The sequence below is a fragment of the Cupressus sempervirens genome, chromosome 2 (genome assembly GCF_028749045.1).
Source record: "Cupressus sempervirens isolate cs-2001-9-10 chromosome 2, ASM2874904v1, whole genome shotgun sequence".
NCBI classification, from domain to species: Eukaryota; Viridiplantae; Streptophyta; class Pinopsida; order Cupressales; family Cupressaceae; genus Cupressus; species Cupressus sempervirens.
Genome location: NC_143119.1, coordinates 752,795,647 through 752,811,619, shown reverse-complemented (window position 1 = coordinate 752,811,619; position 15,973 = coordinate 752,795,647).

The following is a 15,973-nucleotide window of genomic DNA, read 5'->3' as shown; positions in this document are numbered from 1 at the left end:
CCACAGGCAGAGTTTTCTTATAATAACTCTATAAATAGGAGTACTGGAAAATCACCATTCCAAATTGTATATGGGAGTAGCCCAAGGACTGCACCAGAGCTGAGGAAGATAGAACAAGGGGAGAGGACAAGTGCTGAAGCTAAGGAATTTGTTGAACATATCAAGCGTCTACATGAGGAGGTTCAAGCACACATTACCAAGATGAATCAAGAGTATAAAGCTAGGGCTGATCAAAGAAGAAGACATAAAGAATTCCAGGTGGGAGATTTAGTCATGGTGCACTTATGAAAAGAAAGATTTCCAGCCGGTACTTACAACAAGCTGAAAATGAAAAAATTTGGCCCCTGCAAAATTTTGAAGAAACATGACTCAAGAAATGCATATGAAGTGGAGCTGCTAGATGGCATTCACATTTCTCCCATTTTCAACATTGCAGATTTAACAGAGTATCATGATGGTGCAGATGAGGAGCTGGTGTTAGAGCCATGTCCAATTCCTGCTTCTAAGAAGGAGGAGATAGAAGACATTCTAGATCATCGTGTGGGTAGGAGTACCAAAAATAGGCAGTATGAAGAGTATTTGGTGAAGTCGAAAGGACGGTCGATTGAGGACTCAACTTAGATTTCAGCAGCTGAGGTTTCCCATTTGGAATTTCCTCTACCATTCATAAAGTGACAAGGTCACTTTTCAATCTACCCTGGGTGTCTGATGCAGGAGCATCCAGAGGTATAAGGGAAATCCTGTGTCACCCAAAAAATGTACTTAGACTTATTTTTTGTTTCATGTGTTTTCATTTTTGGACACCCATTTGGGTCAAATAAAGGTTCCAACTCTCACAGTCAACTATCAGTGTGCTAGAAAATCTTGAAAAAATAGGTGCATGCAATTTGGCCATCATTTTGGTGACCTAGAAGGTGTGAATTAGCCAGATGAATGTAATTGTGATTTAGAGCATTCCAAAAAAAGAATCAGGTCAAAAGGCCCCACGGTTTGAAAGTTATTGCAATTTTTCGAGTTTTGGAGACCTCCTAAAAATGCTTCAAAGTTAGGTTAGGGGCATTAAATGACCTCAAAAGGGGTTGAAAAATGGGGGACAAGTAAAGCTTGTCCATAGGGCTATAGAGCACTTCGAGAGCTTTTTGAAAATGTAAATGATTCGTCAATCGGAGCTACGGTTCAAAAGTTATGCCTCCTGGAAGTTTGGTTACCGTTTTTGGATTCTTCTAGATTTGCACCGACTTCTAACGCAACTTCTGGAACCTTCTATTTGGTCGATGGATGCCCACTAGCACTTTCTAGAATTTACTCCTAGTCCTTAACCCTCTGGGGTCTATTTAAGGAGATTTCTGGCATTGTAAAAGGTAGTTCAGAGTGGAGTTTGAGAGGAGGTACCGAAAGGAGAAATTATCTCCAGATTTATGCTATTGTAAGCCTTAGGGCATGTTTCGAAGTTTATTTTTCTGTACTGTTTGTACTAGCTTATTTTTTAGTTAATGCAAATTTCCCTTTTCTGTTGTGTCCATTCTGTTCTTGGGTTGTGTCTCCATCAATATATCACCATAAATAAGACTAGAACATCTATGTAGCACTCAATCCTCAAGTCATCAAGAAAACTATGTTTCATCTTCATTTGAAAAGTGCTTTGATAATGCATGTGAATTTCTTATAGGTGACATAGTAGGACTTGTCCAAGACAACAAAAAATAGTAAGAAACAATTAAATCTTTAAAATTTTGCTATGCTTTGATAGGTGTCTATAGCCTTTTCCCATTATCAATTTTTTTGTTTTGGAGATTAGCTCACTAGTTAATTGGAATCCCTTTAATGTTTTTTTAAGTCTATTGAGCGAATCATTTTTTTGCATATCATTGCAGTTCAAAAACCATATTTATTTGAGGCATTTTTTTAGGAAATACATGTGTCATATCTCTGTTTCCAATCTTTGAGACATATATGCAAACATACAAATGTAAACCACCTGTGAGAAATTGAATTGATGTACAAAAAATGGATCTTGTGTGAGAAAATAATAGAAATTTTCTATAAGTGGTGAAAGTGTGGTATATTTCCCTCATGAAAGTGTGATGTTTAGAATGGGCTTGAAGGAATTAAATATAAGTGTTGGAGGATTTGAGGGGGTTTTAGATATATTCAAGCAATGGAAATTGACTACAGAAGTCAATTCTTCCCATTTTAATTGCTAATATGCTCACCTCATGTGCAAAAGAAGACACTTTTAAAATGATGTGGGTGTCATTTTTGTAGAGGGAACATGAATAGAAAGATGATAAAGGTTTTAAAAATATTCAAGCTAATGAAAATATTAGCGAAGCCCAATTTAAAAATCTCAAAGAAATATCCTTTTCATGTGCGAAAAGAATGTGGGTGAAAAAAAAAAAGATTAATGAAAAAGTGCATGAATTAATTACAAATTTCTCAATAAATTTTTTTTTTTGAGGAGGCTGTGATCACAAGTTATGAAAAGAAATGGATTTGTTGAAATCTTTATAAATGCTCAAATTAAATGCATTAGTGAGTATAGTACTAGATTTTGGAACCCTCTGCCAACATCCTCCTTGCTACGTGCCAAGAAATAGGAGCTTGGAATAGGTTTGTACATCCATCATTGCAAAATGGAGGTCATGGATCTAGGTTCTATGCATAGTATAAGGACAATATTTTATAAGTTTTAAGTGAAGGAAAATGATTGGTGTTTTGTAGTGTGTTTCACATAAAGAATGATCTCGTATATGTTGAATTCACTAGGAATGAAAAAATTAGAATTATAGATAATGTGTATTATAAACCTTAAACCAAAATGCAATAATCATGTGTGGTGTTGAAACCCACTATGTTTGGAAATATTCTCTAAATTATGATAAAGGAAGGAAGCAGGGCGTAGAATTGATTTTGCAAAGAATCTCTCAAAATGATAGAGATACCATCAATATTTGAGTAAACACTAGCATGGCAACTGGTAGTAGCAAATGCTCTCTCTCTTTTTTTCATGTTCTTCTAACTTTTCTTTCCTTCTAGAAAAATGGAACTCTAAAGAAAAACTACTAAGAATGTATTCTATTAATACCAAGTTTGCACACTCACTTGGAGACCAAAGCTTCATGGATGCTTTTCTCTTCACGACATTCTTAGTGAAAAGCAAGGGTTGTGTAGTAGGAAAAACCTCATAATAGAGCCAACAACATAGGGAAATCTGATATGAAGATAGAATCAGAAGGGTCAAAGATCATTGCATGTAGATAAGCTTTAGGACCAAAGATCACTGCATAGAGTTAAGCTTCAAGACATAACAAAGGAATACAAAGGAAAGCTAGATTTCCAACAAAGAAGGAAGGGAAGAAGCTTCTAAAATTGTATATGGTAAGGAAGCTTTGTAGATGACATTTTTCTAAATTTTTGTTTTGGAAAATCATTTTTCCTCCTCCATTTATTAGTGTCAATGAATAGACACATTTGTCAATAGTATTAACTAAAATTTATAAATATATCAGATTTATCAAACTTTAGAATAAATTAATATGCTTAAAAAATACTATAGTTTTATTTGCACCTAAAGATGCAATAGTATCCTACCATGGCAGGAACTAATATCTTGTGCAGAGATACAATCTGGGGGTAACTAGTTTGACTAGATGGCAAGCATTAAGGTCTCATCATCATCATCACTATATCATACTTCAAAGTAGTACTATATCCAATTCTTACTCAAGTGGGATATTTATTGTCATATAGATTCATCTTCTTGGGATGAGTGATTAAAAAGTTGATCAAGTTTTTTAATAAGTATTTTCTTATATATTTGGTGGAAATAATTGAGTACAATAGTATCTTATTTAATATTATTTCCATTGTACCTATTTTCTCCACATTATTAACTTTGGATCTTAGTTTCCATTTATTTCCATAATCTTATACATTGTCATTTTACCTAGCTAGATCTATGAATCTTAATTTGAGTGTGGTGCCCTTTAGTAGTGCATGCAAGCCTTTAAGTAACTTCTAGAGACATCATGCATTATTTTGTTCTTCCCTTATATTTCTTTTTAAGAATTTGGGCATATTTAAAATATTATTTGTGTTTTTTTTTTTGTAAGGAGAAAAATCATGATCTATGATTGTAGGCTCTCATAAAGATTCAATTTTGAGAACCTAAAAACTCAATTGGAGAGTACATCTTGAGAGTGACCTCAATGGTCTTCTAGATTGGCATCCACACTTATCATTGGAAACTATTCATAAACTCATAAGACCCCCAATGCTTCATCCAAAAAACTCGTCATATTTAAAATGTATCCTGAATCCTTATGTCCAAAAATCAGTTATCATAATTTCATTATCTCCAATTACTTTGGGTTCTTATGCCTCAAAGTCCAAATTTGGTCCTTCATCTAAATTTAAATAATCTCCCCAAATATCCACCACCATTAAAAGTGTGTGCTACTATTGATCTTCCAAACAACCCCATCCCCTTATCCTCAAGCCTTTCAACATTCCATCCCTTGTCCAAAATCTATTCTCCATAATCCCCTCTAATTAATTAATCGTGAGCATAAATCCATACATTCCTCCATCTCCATATCCCTTTCATCCCCTTATTGTCATCTTACCAAGATTGATGAGAACTCTTCCAATTTCCTTGGCTTATTATAGTGTATGTACATAAAATTGGGCATATTAAATTAATGTATTAAATACCCCTTTAATAATTATTATCTAATGTGTAGTATAATTTAAATATTGAGCCATATAGTTCAGCCCTCCTAAATTATTCCTCCATGTCTCACAAATCTTTTATGCATTTTCACTTTTCAAGTCAAATCTATTAATTTATTCCACCCCAATCAACTGTTTGGAGCATTTATGACTAACAACCACCAAGAATTATGAATTATGTCACTTTGGAGGCACATTTTGGGGTAAGTAACCATTATTACTTCCCTCTATTGAATCATTTTTGATACCATGATTTGGTTTCCATATTATTTCTTCTTCTTCATGACCTTGAAGACCTTGTGAAAAAGGTTCAAGAAAGAAGGTGACATGGGAAAAATGTTTTGATCCTCCATGAAGGCTTGACCCTTCACCTTTACAATTTCCATCATATGCTTTTCCCTCCCCAGAACATTGTCCTCCTACAAGCCTGTGTGGCTAATTTCACTCATGTTTCTAACCCTACCCCTCAGGTGTCACATGATACCCCTCCTATTAGTGGAGAGAAAAATAAGAAAGCCCCAACCTAAGTACCTCCAAGAAGAAGCTAAAACTTGATTCTCCCATTGATCTGGGTGATTCTTGGGAGGTGCACATAGGTGATCTCATAGGATTTCCTTGAACCCTAGGAAGAAAAAATAGCTGACAAAAATTTCAATTTGGATGAGGGAATTTGACCTCAAAATCCAAGGAAATTGAGAAAATAAAGGGGAAAAATCAAGGAGAAAATAGAAAGTTGTTGGAGACATTTTAATCAAATAAATATTTAAATTCTATCATCTATAAAATTCCATTTATAAGACATCATAAGGGATGAGGTCTGGGTGAATTTGGTAGCGTGGATGCCCCTTAGTCCTTGGCTCTTAGCTGAAGAGGTTTCAGGCATGTGTGGGCCCATATTAGGTACCCAAAACTTGTTTGTGAATGACCTCCATCAAAACAAAAAAAATCCATTTATTTAATACCTTTATTATTAGCCGATAGGCTTTTGTTTTGGAGTTCACTCCAACTGAAACTTGTCTCACACCTGAGACAAAATACTAGAAAAATGTTTGAGGGTGTATGTTTAATTTTTCATTTGCGAGCATATCTTTTTACAATCATAAAAGGCATATTTGATTTTGTGATCATATCTTCTACAATCATGAAAGGCGTTTGAACCAAAAAGAAAATCTTAGAGAAATCTTATTTATAGAAATGGGGTTATGATATCATTGTCATCATTGACAGCCAGTCCAATGCACCATTTAACAAAACTCACCTACTATATTGTCTAGTTTGTCTACACTCAGTTGTCCAGCTAATATGAGTAGCGTAATTGAAGAGCAACCTCCGGTTGCTGTCACTGCTACATTCTAAGGGCACCAAACCTTGTGTTTATGGTTTTATAAAGATAGTTTTATGTTAAGAAATCTTCCATGAAATTTTTTCTAGCATGCATGCTTGCCGGATATGGTGTTTTATTGTTCATATTTTACAAACAATTAATCGAAGCTCTATTCTAGTTGTAGACCTTGGAAAAACTTTGAGTTGGACGGAATGGAACTTTCGATTCACTTCTCATAAATATTTTCTTGATTTTTTAATGGATTTATTGTCAAAAGTGAAAATGTTCCTCTCCATTCATTGCCTTTGATGTTGTTCGTCATTTCTTTAGACTATAGTTGAAATTGGACATTTTGCACACATTTGTGATTATTCAGTTTAAGAAGAAAACACATTCATGATTACATATGATATTGTGAAGATACATTCATGATTAATTATATAATAATTTCAAATTTGGCATTTGACCATGGACATTTTTTACTCTTAATAGAATCGAGGGCAAAATATCATATTGAAGTTCATCTATATAGCGAGGGATGGTGTAGTCTTTGACAATAATTTTGTATCCTTATTATATTAGCTATTTTTATGGCTACATAGCCAGTACATGAGGACTTGGAAGAATTTGATATTTGAGAAATGCCACTTTTTAATAATATTAAATAAAAAAAATTTAGTTGTAGACTTTGGCTGGGAAGAATGGAAGTCAGAAAACTGAAAATGACATTGAAAGTAGTTGATACCCAATTTTTTTTATATTTCATTTCATTATGAATGCAAAATTAAAATACATTTATTGTTGCTAAAGTTTCTTCCTGCCATTACACATATTATATAATGATTATTTATCATGACATCAAAATTTGAATAATTTACATTCTAGTATTTTATTTCTTTTGACAACTTGCTTTAGCTTGTATGCATAATCAGGCTACACTTACAGTGGTATTTTAATTCTTTAGGTAGGAACTATGACACTTTGCTTCTCTTATTTAATCAGTGAGATTTTCAAAATAAAATATTGAATAATGAATTATAAATATTTAATTAATTTATTTGTTTCTAAAATTTATTATTTTATTTTATTTAAGTCTTCTTGTAAAATGTATCTTTACTGTCAAGACTTAGGCAATTGAATGGGTAAATATTAAAAAATATTTTTTATAAGATTAAATCACTTTCAATATAACTATATGTCTAATCTCTTCTAATTACTAAGCACAAAGGGATTGTTCCACAATAGTAGAAGTAAAATTATTGGATTTGTTGAGATTGATAAAGGCCAAAAATGTCATATGCAAACTAAGAAATCAAAATTTAATTATTTTTGTTCTATTAAAATGAAAAAGGGGAATAGTAGTGTTAGATATACTTTTCTTTAAACAATTGCATCGACCCATCTTGCCAAAAAAAAATCCATGTTTTCTTGGCATACCTATAGAATGAGGGTAGAAGGTAGTAATCTTAAATTAAAATATGTAGAGGGTAGTAATCTTTTAATTGGAGTGTTTGAATGAGTCTAAATTGAAGTGGAGTTTTTTTATTTTCCCATCCTATGAAAGATTAGTTTTGTGAGTGTAAAATTAGAAACCAATCATAAGGATTTGATATATTTATAAACTTTGAAGGCTTCAACATAACAATATAGCAGATTAAGGAGCAATACTCTATTTTAGATCATATTTGAAGTAATTTTAACAGATAAATATTGTTAGGACTCGTGTCACAATATAAAAAAAAAGTCTGAGATGATGTCTTATTCATTTGTGATTGAGAGAGACAAAATTTAATCTTCATATTGTTACCAGGAAATAGTAAAACTGAATTAAGCATTTTACTATCTCTTGTTCAAGATAAAATAATCTTATAGATATTGTTGTTGTGTTTCTAATTTATTTCTTTTGAGAAAGTCTATGTTAAAAGAAAATTTAAAAATGTTGTTAGAATATTAAGATAATAAAGATGTAAAGATAATGGTGGAGAATGTGGAGAAGCGTTGGCTGCTGGCTGGGCTAGGGTTTTTCCCCTAGCCTGTTCTTGGTGTTTGATCTTTACTATTTTTCTGTTCTGTTTGGATTGCTAGCTACTGGACATAATTTGCGTCAGTGTTTTTGGAAATCTTCTGCAGTCAATTTTGGATTGGGGTTTTATTGTTTGCATGGCAGGGCCTGGGATTTCTTCTCCATTAGTGAGAACAGATGGTTCTTCTCCAACTATGCATGCAATGCGATTTGAATCGTTTTATTCAGGGGAGAGCTCCAAGCTAAAAAAAGTTAATGGTTGTTTTCTGCGTAGCCATGATCGCCTTGTTCTTGTTATTCCTCCAACGGTTGTAATGGAGGACATTGATTATTGGACCAAGCATGCTTTGATATGCAAATTTCTTGGAATCCGAATTTCCCTATCTGCTCTTCAGGCATGGATCCGCCGCTCATGGTAGGTGGAAGGCGATATGGAGATTATGTTGGTGGGGAATAGTTATTTTTTTGTTGTATTCTCTTGCATGTCTAATTGGGATCGTGTTTTTGAAGGAGGCCCTTATTTCTACAATCATGTGGGGTTATTTGTCAAACCTTGGCATTCAGGTTTTAATTCTGCTAAGGATCTCCCTTCAACAGTGCCAGTTTGGGTTCGCTTGCCTCGTCTTCCCTTAGAATTTTGGCGTGAAGACATCCTTTGACAAATTGCTGCTTTTTTGGGGAAGCCGGCTGTGATCGCACATCAATCCCTCGATAAAAGGGTTATTTCTTATGCTAGAATTTGTGTTGAAATTAATTTGAATAACCCATTACCAGATTCTTTGGAAATTTGTATGGGGGATTTTTCTTGGGTGCAGCAATTAGATTATGAATCTCTCCCTTTTCGTTGCCGGATTTGTCATGAGTATGGTCATTTACTGCGTCAGTGCCCCCGTAACTCAAGTTTCAAAGGAGTGGATGGTTCTATAGCTGGCAATACTGGTGGTTTGGTAGATACTATAGGGAAAGGACAATCTCAAATGGCTAATACTACCAAGGGGATGAATCCGCAAGATGCTATAGATAAGGGTAAGGCTCAAATGCAGGATAAGGATGGATTTACCCCTGTTCGTCCTCGTGCTAAGGGCCGTGGTCAAAAGAGGCCTTTGAAAGAAAGATTATTTGATTCAGGTTTTAACCGCTTTGAGGTGCTGGATAGTATGGTTCTAGAGGAGGGTATTCCTCCTCCTATCTCTTCTGATCCAGTTTGCCCAGATGAGAGATTTTTTCCTAATGATGCTTGTGGGGCATCCCAAGTTGTAGTATATCATAACTGTGAGGTCCCTATAGCTCCTGTGACAGAGGCTCTCGTGACTCCTGTAGTGTTGGAGGATAATGATGTTGTTTTAGCTGACTTGGTTAAGGATGTGCTACCATTAGGTAAGGGCAAGGGTTCTCCTCTCCCCTTGGGGTTGATGTCTCGACCCTTTAAGCGAGCTTCTTCTACTCCTCCTCTAAGGAGTGGGCGCAAAATAGACCAAGAGAAGATTAAACTCACATGAGATATATTGATTGATTCTGGTTCAGTGAAACCTTTGGATTCTCATTTTCCCAATTCTACCCAATGATGATTATTCTCTCATGGAATGTAAGGGGGTTGAATAGCATCCCTAGACAAAAGGCTATTCATAACTTGGTGGTTGATCATAGCCCTGATGTTTTTTTGTATCCAAGAGACTAAGCTCTCTGTGGAGTCTATGGTCCAACATGCCTCTAGTATTTGGTCTCGTGGCCAATGCCAGTGTGTTGGGGCAATAGGCAGTGCGGGTGGTTTAGCTATATTTTGGGATCCTCACAAAATTTCTCCTCTTGGTTGGATGTCTTCTCACTCAGTTCTCTCTATGGTAGCTTTTGCTCTAGACTTAGGAGAGGTGATCATGGTTACTAATGTGTATGCACCTATTGATCTTGTGGGAAAGGAGGAACTTTGGGAACATATTCAATATGTTAGAAATTGTCATCCTTATCATCCTTGGGTGCTAGCAGGGGACTTCAATTCAGTTTTAAGTCTGGAGGAGAAGCATGGTGGTTTGGCTAGATTGGGGCCTTCTTCTGCTCTTCTTCGACAACATATATCTCTTTTGCATCTCTCTGATGTTAAGCCTTCTAATGGTCTCTATACCTAGAATAATCGTAGGACTGGTGTTGCTGCTCTCTCAGAACGTCTGGATAGATTTCTTGTTTCTTGCTTCTGGGTTAGTGGCACCCTTACTATCTCTTCAAAAATCCTTGGTTGGAGGGGTTTAGATTATTGGCCAATCAAATTTTTTGCTATAGGGGCTTATGTTCCGAAGCATCCTCCTTTTAAGTTCCAGTTGATGTGGCTTCGGGACTCCTCTCTTCATGATTCTATTTTTTGTTGGTGGAAAGATGGTGCTCCTGCATATGGTACTGCAATGTTCTCATTTTCTAAAAGGCTTCAATATGTTAAACGGCAGCTCAAGATATGGAATAGGGAATGCTTTGGGAACCTTCACTTTATGAAGAGGCTTGCTCAAGAAGATCTTGATGTCATCACAAGGGAGATTAGAGATCGAGGTTTCTCAGAGGATTTTGGCAAGGCTGAATCCCTTGCTTTTAGAGCTCTAGAAGAATGGGAACTTCGAGAGAAAATTTTTTGGAAGCAAAAGGCTAGAGTTGATTGGCCCCAGGAAGGTGATTGTAACACTTCCTTTTTCCATAAAACAGTGCAATCTCGTCGGAATCATAGCACTATCTCTTCTTTGGTTAATTCTCAAGGTATCCAACTGAATTCCTTGCCAGCTTTGTTCCAGGAGGCTATTTGGTACTTCTCTACGCTCTTCTCTAAGGACTCTCCTCTTGCTGATAATGAAGAAAATCTTATTTTTTCCTCTATTCCTTCCCTTATCACTCAAGAAATGAATGATTATCTCATGCATCCTATTTCTTTGGAAGAGCTGGAGGAGGTGGTCTTTGGCATGCCTAAGGGGAAGGCTCTTGGTCCTGATGGCTTTCCAGTTGAATTCTTTTAGGAATTTTGGGACATCATTAATCATGATTTGTTGGAGGTGGTTAAAGAATCCTATGCTAGCAAGCAGATGCTTCGAGCTTTGAACTCTACATTCTTGACTCTTATTCCTAAGAGAGAGGGTGCTAATCAATTGGAGTTTTTTAGACCAATTGCCTTATGTAATGTGGTTTACAAAGTTATTACTAAGTTGATTACCGAGAGATTGAAAAGGTGACTTCCCATTATTATCTCAGAAGAACAAGGTAGTTTTGTTGCTGGCAGACAAATTTTGGATGGGGTGGTTATTGCTACTGAGGCTATTCACTCTATGGCTACTTCAAGGGAGAGAGCCATGTTTGTTAAGCTGGATATGGCTAAGGCTTACAATAGAGTTAAATGGAGCTTCCTAAGGAGTATTCTTCTTTCTTTTGGATTTAGCTCTGACTGGGTGAGTTGGATTATGAGTTGTGTTACTTCTGCCTCTTTTTTTGTTCTTATTAATGGTCAACCTTCTCAACTATTTGGTGCTTCTAGAGGCCTCTGCCAAGGTGACCCTCTCTCCCCATATCTATTCATCATCATGGCTGAAGGCTTGGGCAGATTCATTAAGCATCAGGTGTCCCAAAATTATATTCAAAGCTGGCGGTGGGGTAATGGCTTACCTTCTCTTTCCCATCTTCAATTTGTTGATGATTCTGCTCTTGTTGGTCTTGCTAGGATCAAGGAAGCTGAAGCATTTTGACATGCTTTGGACGTTTATTTGGCAGCTTCATGCCAGAAAGTTAATGAGCACAAATCTTCCATTTACTTTTTTAACACTCCTGATTCTATTCAGCACAGGATTTTTGGTATCCTACGGTTTCAGATAGGATCACTTCCTTTGACTTATCTTGGCATCCCTATTGCTATTTCCAGGAAGCCACGTCTCTTCTGGAAAAATTTGATTACCAAGCTTCAAGATAAGGTAAATCATTGGACTCATAGATGGCTTTCTACTGCTGCCCGGGTTACTCTTCTTCAAGTTGTTATCCAAGCTCTTCCTACTTATCGAAGCATGGTTCATGCTGCACCTATTTACTTTCTCAAGGAGTTTGATGCTCTTTCTCGGCAATTCCTTTGGAGTGGTAATTTGCGTAGTACTAAATGGAGCTTGGTTAATTGGGCAACTATTTGTAGGCCTAAAAAGGAGGGTGGTCCTGGTCTTCGATTTGCTCTATTGAGTAGTCAAGCTTTGGCTGCTAAACTTTATTGGCGATGGTGCTCTGGAAAACATCCACTTTGGGCTCATATTATCACTCATAAATATTTTCATGGTGCTGATCCTTGCTCTGTTTTTACACTTCCTCTTGAAGGTCGTGGCTCAATGGTTTGGCATACTTTGAAGACAGGTGCGATGTTGGTAAAGAGGGGTCTGTTTTGGATATGTAAAGGAGGTTCTCATGCTTTGTTTTGGTCTGATGCTTGGGATGGATTCCCTTCCATTTTATCCATATACCCTCATCTTCAGCCTCTTTGTGACTCTTTTCTTGCCACTGGATGGGATAAAGTCGCTCATTACAAGACTCCTTATCAATTGGGACCTGTTGTTGGTTATAGATGGAAGCATTCTTCTGATTGGCCTCCTGGAGGTACAAACATGGATCATTAGGAGCTTTCTCAAATTTTGGCCTCTAGAGAGTGTTCTTCTTTTCTTGGTCCAGATGTTTTGGCTTGGGGCAGTACCTTGTCTGGTAAATATCATGTCTCTGCTGGGTATCAAGAGATAACTAGACAATTATTTGGGGATGCTGAGGTCCCTTGGTGGAAGCAAGTTTGGAATAAAGTTTCTTGGGCCAAGTGCAATTTTTTCATGTGGCTAGTGGCTCACAACCGTTGTCTTACCTGGGATAATCTTTGTAAACGTGGATTTTAGGGCCCCTCTTATTGTGTTTTGTTTGGTAATGGAGAGGAGTTTGTCTCCCATATGTTCTTCCATTGCTCCTATTCTACTCAAATATGGCACCTTTGGTGGAGCGTTTGGGGTTGCTCTTGTCGGCATGCTTCCTCTTTGCCTGAGTTCTGGGCCCACTTGGGTACTGCTCCCTCCAAGTCTTCTTTTCTCCATGCTGCTTGGATTGCTGGCCCATCTTTTATGCTTTGACATATCTGGTTGGAGAGGAATCATCGCATATTCCAAGATGTTCGGCTTGGTGTTTTGCATCTTTGGTCAAAAATATCACATTCTCTTCAGGAAACTATTCTTGTGAAGTGTGAGCTTGATGGGGGTATGGATCCGGTTGATCTTGCTATCTGTAATCACCTCAATTTTCATCTGCAGGATGAGGCTGTAGCTCATAGGTTTCCTTCTATGTCCAGGCAGCTTCACCATCAGAGAAAGGGTCGGGTTAACCGGGATGGGCACTGGACTCCTCCTCCCTGTGGAGTTCTGAAAATTAACACTGATGGTTCTTCCCCTGGGAATCCTGGTCCGGCTGGTATTGGCGGAGTGGCTCGTTGTAGTTCTGGGGATGTTAAATTTTTCTTCTCAGTTCATAAGGGTGATTATACTAACAATCTCATGGAAGCTCAGGCTATTTTATATGCTGTGGAACAGTGTTTCTTGCGGGGATGGAGTGAGATTATCTGTGAGTCTGATTCCCAGGTGGTGGTGAACATAGGGGATGGAGTGAGATTATCTGTGAGTCTGATTCCCAGGTGGTGGTGAACATACTTTCTTCGCAAGAGCTTGAGGATGTTAGTTGGCAGCTGGCCACTGTTGTTAAGCAGATTCTTTTCTTCTCTTCCTCTTTTCAGTTCATTAGGTTCACGTATATTCCTCGTGAATGGAATAGAACTGCTGATTGTTTAGCCAAATGGGCATCTAGTCATGATCCGGGTTGGAATATTAGGGATAGGAGGCAATTGTCCTTTGAGATGGTGCAAGAATTTGATGATCTTGTTGCTCAGGATCGAGCTCCTCGTTGAGCTCTCCTTGTTGTATTCCTTTCTGTCTTAATAAAATTTTACCCCTCTTTTTGCAATAAAGATGTAAAAATTATTTAAGGGAAAACTCCTGATAAATAAGATGTTAAATAGGTGTATATTGATGTAGAAGTTAAATTTCTTTTGAAGTAGTAGGTTATTTCATAAATAATGTTTTTTCTTATTGGAAGTTTGAAGGACTTTTGTGGGTTAATTTTTTTGTAATTTTGATATTTGATATGCATGAATTAAACTTGTGTTTTCTACTCCTTGGACATGATCATAATATTATTACAACATAGATGCAACACAGAGATGAGAAGCCAAATATGTTGAGGGTTCTCATACAAGTTGAGATATGCCCATTGCCCATGTTAATCCAATATTTCAAGTGACCCCTTGCTATCGCGGGAACTAAAAATAGATTGGTCATCAAATCATCTTCCCCTAAGATGTAAAAATAATTATTAAAGTTTTTCCACCTAATGTTGAAGATATAGATGTATTAATAATTTGTGGGCATATTTACAAATGGGAATAATTATGTACAAACATTTTTTAAAGTTGCACCTATATAAACATTTTTTGTAAAATGGACAAAGATAATGGCCTAAAAAAGTTTAAAAAATTAGTGATTGGAAGCAATTGAATAATTGCATTGATCATACCCCAACCAATACGATTAAAGTTTTAAATTTAATCTCAAAAGAGAGTAAAGCATGTTCTTTCTAGACCATTATGACTATTTTTTTTTGATGAATAGTCCCTTCTCTATTAATTAAATATTAAAGTTACATATTCACAAAAAATGGGTCGAGGGATATGAAGATCACCCCGTGAAAGTTCACACGACAAAGCCAGGAATCTAAAAACTATTTATAAAAGCAAACATATAAATTGCCCTCAGATGGCTAAGGCAATGCTAGTTGAAGGAGGTGATCCTATCGACCATTAAAATCCCATACATTGGCAGGGTTGGTGGGTGGCTCAGGAAGACCCCACCCATCAGTGACAACATCTTTCTCTTTGACTTCTTCTCTCTCCACCCTGAGAGGTGAAATCACCACATCCAGATGGGGACATGACTACTTGGGATCAGTACCAGAGGCAGGCCAAGCCAAGGCAACGAGAGTAGTAGAAGGACACCATTATGGAATTCTTTTAAAGAATCTACCTAAAAAATGTGTTCACATTAAGAATGAATTAGTACATACTATGAAACTTAACATTATATTGTTAATTAGTTTGGAGTATATAAAATTAAGTTCGTAATAAACAAATAAGATCTAAAGTACGTTTGATAGACACTACACCAAAGGCTAAGGCTCCTCTCATTTAATTGATGCCAAAAGGATGTGTATCCCTTACACTTTCTCTTTTTTTTTATGAATAGTCCTTTTCAATTAATAAAATTTACTAAGATTACAATTCGCAAAAAAGGGTCGGGGGATACAGGATCACCCCGCGAATGAGTTCAGACGGCCGAAGCTGGTAAAAACAACATGGCCTCAGCCAGAAACTATTAACTATTCATTAAAAAAAAACTTTTAAGCTGCCAAGGCAGTGCCAGCAGAGGGAGGATCATCTTTATCATGAAATCTCCACGCATCAGTGGGATTGTGGGGCGGACTGGGAACAGTCCAACCGTCAGCAGCATCAGCAGGATCTGGGGTAGTCACAATTTTCGCATCATTCTTGTCTAGCTACGGAGGAGAAATTGCCAAGGCCAGCCGAAGAAACTTGCAGTGTGCCCGTCCAGGGGGCCGGCCAGAAGCCCGCCCAGGGGGAGGAGCCGGGGACCAGCCAGAACTAGTTTATTTTGTATTTTACTCTTCTTTTTACCTAAGCAATGCAATAAACACATCTTTATAAATTGTTTTGTTCCACACCACATGAAAAATTTTCCATTAATTAATCCCTTGCACCTATTTATGGCGCAAATGCTAATAAATTATATTTAAAACAT